The sequence below is a fragment of the Protobothrops mucrosquamatus genome, unplaced genomic scaffold (assembly GCF_001527695.2).
Source record: "Protobothrops mucrosquamatus isolate PMUCROS unplaced genomic scaffold, P.Mucros_1.0 scaffold1269, whole genome shotgun sequence".
Taxonomy (NCBI): domain Eukaryota; kingdom Metazoa; phylum Chordata; class Lepidosauria; order Squamata; family Viperidae; genus Protobothrops; species Protobothrops mucrosquamatus.
Genome location: NW_015387475.1, coordinates 74702 through 81093, shown reverse-complemented (window position 1 = coordinate 81093; position 6392 = coordinate 74702).

The window sequence follows — 6392 nt, the reverse complement described above, 5'->3', positions numbered from 1 at the left end:
CACAGTTACTACTATTGAGCAAGGTACCCCCTATACTATACCTGTGCATTTGGTTTTTCTTGCCTAAATGTAGAACCTTGCTTTTTTCACCATTGAATTTCATTTTGTTAGATAGTGCCCAGTGTTCAAGTCTGTCCAGATCCTTCTGTATCTTAAGCCTGTCTTCTGGAGTGTTGGCTATTCCTGCCAGCTTGGTGTCTTCTGCAAATTTGATGAGTTCCCCATCTATCCCATCATTCAAATCGTTGATGAAGATGTTGAAGAGCACTGGGCCCAGAACAGAGCCTTGGGGCACCCCACTACACACTTCCCTCCATGTAGATGCGGTTTCATTGAGGACCACTCACTGAGTACGGTCGGTCAGCCAGCTATGGATCCATCTGGTGGTGATGCTGTCTACCTCACATTTTTCTATCTTGTCAAGTAGTAGGTTGTGATCTACTTTATCAAATGCCTTACTGAAGTCCAAGTAAATTATATCCACAGCATTCCTCTGATCCACTAATTTTGTCACTTGGTTAAAGAATGCAATAAGATTTGTCTGGCGTGATCTATTTTTGACAAACCCATGTTGGCTTTTAGTAATGACTTTGTTTGCCTCTAGGTGTTCGTTGATTCGTTGTTTGATTATCTTTTCCAGGATAATGTGACTTTTCCAGGCTATGTGACTTGTTGGTTTTGTTATACTTTACTGTGGAAGTAAGCTAGCTGATGGTGATTAGGAGTAGGAGCAGCATAGGGATTGGCAATGTCTTGCTTCTGGTTTCAAATAATGATTCTCATACAATTGCCATGATACTTCAGTTTACTCAAGGTCAAAGAGATAACAGTCAAAGCATGCAAACCAAATCAGAGTCTCTGACAGATGCTTGCCTGAATGGTTAGCTTTTTAACAGGACAGTGAAGAAGACCCAGCTTGGTTTAGTTTAGTGATTAAGGCACCAGGCCAGAAGCCAGGAGTTCTAGAAGGAGGAAGGGGTATTAGGTATGTTTGTGACCTTGAGTTACTTACAAAAATAATATATAAATGGTGGATATAAATAAACAGTCCAAAACCAGTCCAACTTTTCAAGAGCTGGGTCAGAGTTTTCAGCCAGTCCAGAGGTCAGAATTACATGGATTGTCACACCAGAGATCAGATAATTGTTTTCAGCAAAAGAACATGGATCAGGGCTGCCTCTGAAATCAGGCTGCAGCCAACTGTTGCTAATCCACAAATGTACTCCCTTGCTTGGCAAGAAGCCTCATAAAATGTCTCTACTCTGCTCTCCTCCCCCCTGTGAGGTTGTTTGTGGGAGGAAGGGGTCCTGGAGCCTTATGTCATCCTCATCTGATTGCTCCAGTTTTACAAGTGGTTTCTATTCTCCATCAGCCTCATGTAGCTCCTGGTTTATTGTCTCATGAGGCTGACATACTTTCTTCTAATTTCTAGTCTGAGGCAGTGGTGGCGAACCTATGGCATGCGTGCCACTCAGAGCCCTCTCTGTGGGCACGCATGCTGTTGCCCCAGCCCCGCCTCCCCCACGGCCCCTTTCTCACCAGCAGCCCCCCTGGAGAAGAATCACTTCACATGGCCTGCGCGGAGCAGCGCAGCCAAGCACATGGCAGCCAGGCAGCAGGGACAAGATTTTGCCCTCGCGCCTCGTCACGTGCAGATGCTGCTGCGGGGCACGGGTGGAGGGCATGGCCACCATGGTGCTGCAGGGCCGCCTGGGCGATCTGCTGCAATGGGCTGTGGAGGCGGTGAGTGGCCCTGCAGGCGGGCGGGGGCACAACGGGTGGCAGGGCGGGGGTGGGGCGGGTTTTGGGCACTTGGTCTTTAAAAGGTTCGCCATCACTGGTCTGAGGCCTGGACCATGAAAGGCAATAGGGCAGTAGAGTTTTCTGTTTACTCAAGAATGGGGGAAAAAGACAGATTTTTTAATTTACAAGGTCTGTGCTTTTTTGCCCTCAGAACAGCAGAAACCTTGATATCCACTTTTGGCACATTAGTTGAAAGGGGCTCTAGGAGTCTAAAGAGAGAGAGAGAGAGATTTGAGTTATATGTAGCCCTGGCTGTTGTCTCACTCCAATTTACAGGAAGTCTGCAACATACAACCATTCGTTTAGTGACTGTTCAACGTTACAACAACAGTGAAAAAGGTGACTTATAACCATTTTTCACACACTTATGACTGTTGCAGCATTCCCTGTGGTCACATGTTCAAATTTCAAATGCTTGGCACCTTGTTTATATTTATGCCCTGGGGTCATGTGATCCCTTTTTTTGACCTTCTGACAAGCAAAGTCAAGGTTCACTTGACAACCGTGTTACCAACTGAACAACCTGCAGTAATTTGCTTAATAACTGTGGCAAGAAAGGTGATAAAATGAAGCAAAACTCACCTCACAATGTCTTGCTTAGTAACACAAATGTTGGGATCAATTGTGATCGTAAGTCAAGAACTACCTGTGCCAATTAAAGTTGATTAATTGACAAACTTTAAAGATGTATCCATCTGTGCTGCAAGGTTTCTTTGTTTTAATTATGATGTAAGGTGACCAACTTTTTTACAATGCAAAGGAGGACACAAATAAATTGAAGAAGAAAATATCATAAATAAAAGAAACATTTTATTCATTGCAACAATAATACAGACAACTTGCATGTGCAAAGTTTGTCGACTGGGTGTTTTGGCATGCTCAGCAGCAATTCCTATTGGCTTTCAAAAGCCAATAGCGAGAGTAGCACAGCACATGCAAAAGTTGAAAAAAAAAACCATCAAAAAAAGGTGCCGGAACGCCGTTCTAAGTGTTCTATGACAAAAAAAAAAAGCCCTGCAGATTAGTCTTCAAATATCAAAAAGGAGGACATGTAGGAGGACACTTTTTGAGGGAGGACAGAACTTACAAAAGGAGGACTGTCCTCCCTAAAGGAGGACGGTTGGTCACCTTATATGATGGTTTCATCTAGCTTAAACCCTTGCACAGGATTTCTTTGTTCGAAATACAGTCCTGTCTCTATTCCAAGCTTTGTGTGAACACTCGCAGTACTTGGCAATTGGCACTGGTGACAGAACAGATGGAAGCTTAGGTGTGCCACAGGCATTGCACTGGAATCCAGAGAGAGAGAGGGGGAGAGAGGGAGGGAGGGAGAGGGAGGAGAGAGTGAGTGAGNGAGAGAGAGAGAGAGAGAGAGAGAGAGAGAGAGAGAGAGAGAGAGAGAGAGAGAGAGATCTCAGAATGTGGCTTCACACAGCTATGTAAATGGAAGATGGTGCAGGCTGGTGAGCGATGGAGGAGAGAATGCAGTCCATTTCATTGGATCCGGAATTGCAGTAGTATTCTACATTAAAGTATCCCTGAGTTATACTACTAATCATTCAGAGCATTTGCCCAAAGTTCTTGATTTTCATTTTCTAGTCTGTTCTGTCACAGGCTGATGCATAATGCAGAGCCCTCTGCTTATCCCATTCTCACTTGAAACAGCATCTGGCTTCCAGTCACAAAACCCTGTAAGATGATAGTTTTCATTATGCCAGCTTCAGCTGGTAAATATACATGGTGTTTTCAAAAGGTCAAAATTCATTATTGGGCTTCTAGGTATGTATGGCTTTACAGCTATGCAATATTCATTGCTGGGATTCTATGACTAGCCTAATCTGAATGATGACTATATTATTCTTATCATTCTATTTCCCTGTGTTATTTTGAACAATCTAAAACTCAATATAAGAATGCATAACATGTATTCCATGGAAGGTAAAACTAGAGTGTACAAGGTAAGTGCATTATAAAAAGCAGGGTAGTTTGTTAGTCTTTTCTCTATGAGGATTTGGTTTTTCCATTATACAAAAACTCCCATTTTTGCTACCTCTTGATGAGTATCAGATGATGATTTTTTTTTCAATAAAATTTTTATTATTTTCATCATAAAAAAACATTACAAATATTCCACAATGCTATAATAGAAAAACCCTCATCCCCCACCCACCCACCCCCCGGACTTCCCAAACCTATCCCAGGATAGTATTCAAATATAAGTAAACAAATATTAATATCCCTAACCAGATGATGATCTTATCTTTAATAGCAATAGCACTTAGACTTACCGTATATACCGCTTCACAGTGCTTTACAGCCCTGTCTAAGCGGTTTACAGAGTCAGCATCTTGCCTCCAACAATCTGGGTCCTCATTTTACTGCCTGGGAAGGATGGAAGGCTGAGTCAATCTTGAGCTGGTAAGAATCTAACTGTGGGCAGTCGGCAGTCAGCAGAATTAGCCTGCAATACTGCATTCTAACCAATGCACCAGCACGGCTCTAGATAGGTAGTTTTAAAATGCTGTGTAGTTTTTCTAACAATGGCTTCCAGGGGTTCTATGATCACTCTTATGATTTTCACTCTATTTCCACAAATGAAATGATGACATCTTGTACACCCATCTACATTATGACATCATGGCTAAAATTTATTTCGGTTTGAAAATAATTCTGCTGTCTCTCTGAGCATATGCCACTAGAAACGTCCCTTGAAGTATTGCCGTTTGCTGAGCAGTAGCATCCACAAAACAGCCGTCTTTTTATCAACGTCATATCTCAGAACTGATGCTTTAGTTAACAAACCCTTAAGCTCTGCAAATGCCTCACCATGTATATAATAGTAATCATAATCAGCCTGTGCTGGACCAGTATGTAACCACCTGGCCAGAGCATATATCTAGCTTAGAAAACTGTGTGTAGAGCAAGTAGCATTTTAAGGGTTAAAAGGCAGTCTCCTTAAGAGATGGACTTCTGGGAAATGTAGTTTAGATAAGGGCTTTTCAACCTTTTCACCCATTGTACCACTTTTAGGATATGCCAATTTCCGAGTACCACCAGTCGCCTAGCAAGGTATCAAAAACTTGATGACCCCCCCCAAAAGGAAAAAAGTGATAAAGTACAGGTAGTCCTCAACTTACAACAGTTCGCTTAGTGACTGTTGGCACTGAAAAAAGTGCCCCCCAAGCTACAGCCGAGCAAGACACCTGTCTGCCCACCCGGCGACGCTCTTCCTCCTGTCCGAGGTTTTCATTGTTGTGAGCATTTCTGTTGAGAATTGGCAGTGGGGGTGGGGTGGTGTTTGGTTTTTATTCCCCCATCTGCTGGGTGGTTGCAGCAGGTTTTGGTCACATGACCCTGGGACACTGTGACCGTCATAAATATGAATTAGTTGCCAAGCATCTGAATTTAAATCACAAGACCCTGGAGATGCTGCAACATTCCAGCTGATCAGAGCTTCTTCTGGGCTCAGCAGAAGCACCAGGATCAGTGCTGCTTTCCAGCTGATTGGTGCTTCTTCAGGGCTCAGCAGAAGCACCAGGATCAGTGCCGAGCTCCAGCTGGAGCCTGGCGCTGATCCTGGCACTTCCACTGAGCCTTGACAGCCCTGCAGCTCCAGCCATCTCTCGCTCAGGCTTGTGCAGTGTGCCATCACTTCAGATCATTCCCCTCCCCCGCTACACTTTTCTAGGATGGTCGTGTACCACCTGCCAGGTGCCAATGTACCACAGGTGGTACCCGTATCACTGGTTGAAAAGCCCTGGTTTAGATGTTACATGGTTATATCTGTGTTCTAATTGGCCACTGGGAGGGTCTTGTGGCTTTATTACCAGACATCCTGTTACGTGGCAGGTTTTATTATCCTTCCATGAATCCTAGCCTCATGGCTAGGCTAGGAGCTCCATATCAGCATGTAAGATTTACATAGAATGGGGAAATCCATTATTCCTTTACCTACGAGATGGGTCCAGATTACAACCTACATTCTAGAAGAACTTCTATAATAACTGTGAGTTAATGTCTTGAGGATAACTGGAATAAAAATAATTTGTATGACCTGTCCGTTGAGTTTATTCTGCCTGTTTCAAGTGGAGTCCAGCAACTTTCTCTACATGGGACAGGAAATAGTCTTTATTACAGTAAAGACCAGCATAACCATGTACATTTAACTACTGAAACTCAACAGTTTGCAATAACAATTGTCACAAAAGTGTGCTTGGTTTATATTTCATATAAATAAAACCAAATAACCATCCTTAAAAAAACCTCGGTAATTCCAACTTATTCTGTGGATCTTGCACTCAGTAATAATGTCCATTTTAATTTCATCACCATCTATTATGAGAATGTGGCTCAAATATTTTATTTCTGCCAGTCTATATCTACATTTTGCTGCATTTAGTCTCAGATTTTTTTTTTCTCTTCATCTGGTCAATAATTGTGCTACTATTTTTTAATGATTGGGGTTTTTTTTTTACAAATCAATATATCATTAAAACAACACATGGCTTCTACCATATCTTTAAAGACCTGTTATATTATTTTCTGATAAACTTCAAAGTGTAGAGTTTTTCTCCTGACAGTCCTTTCCA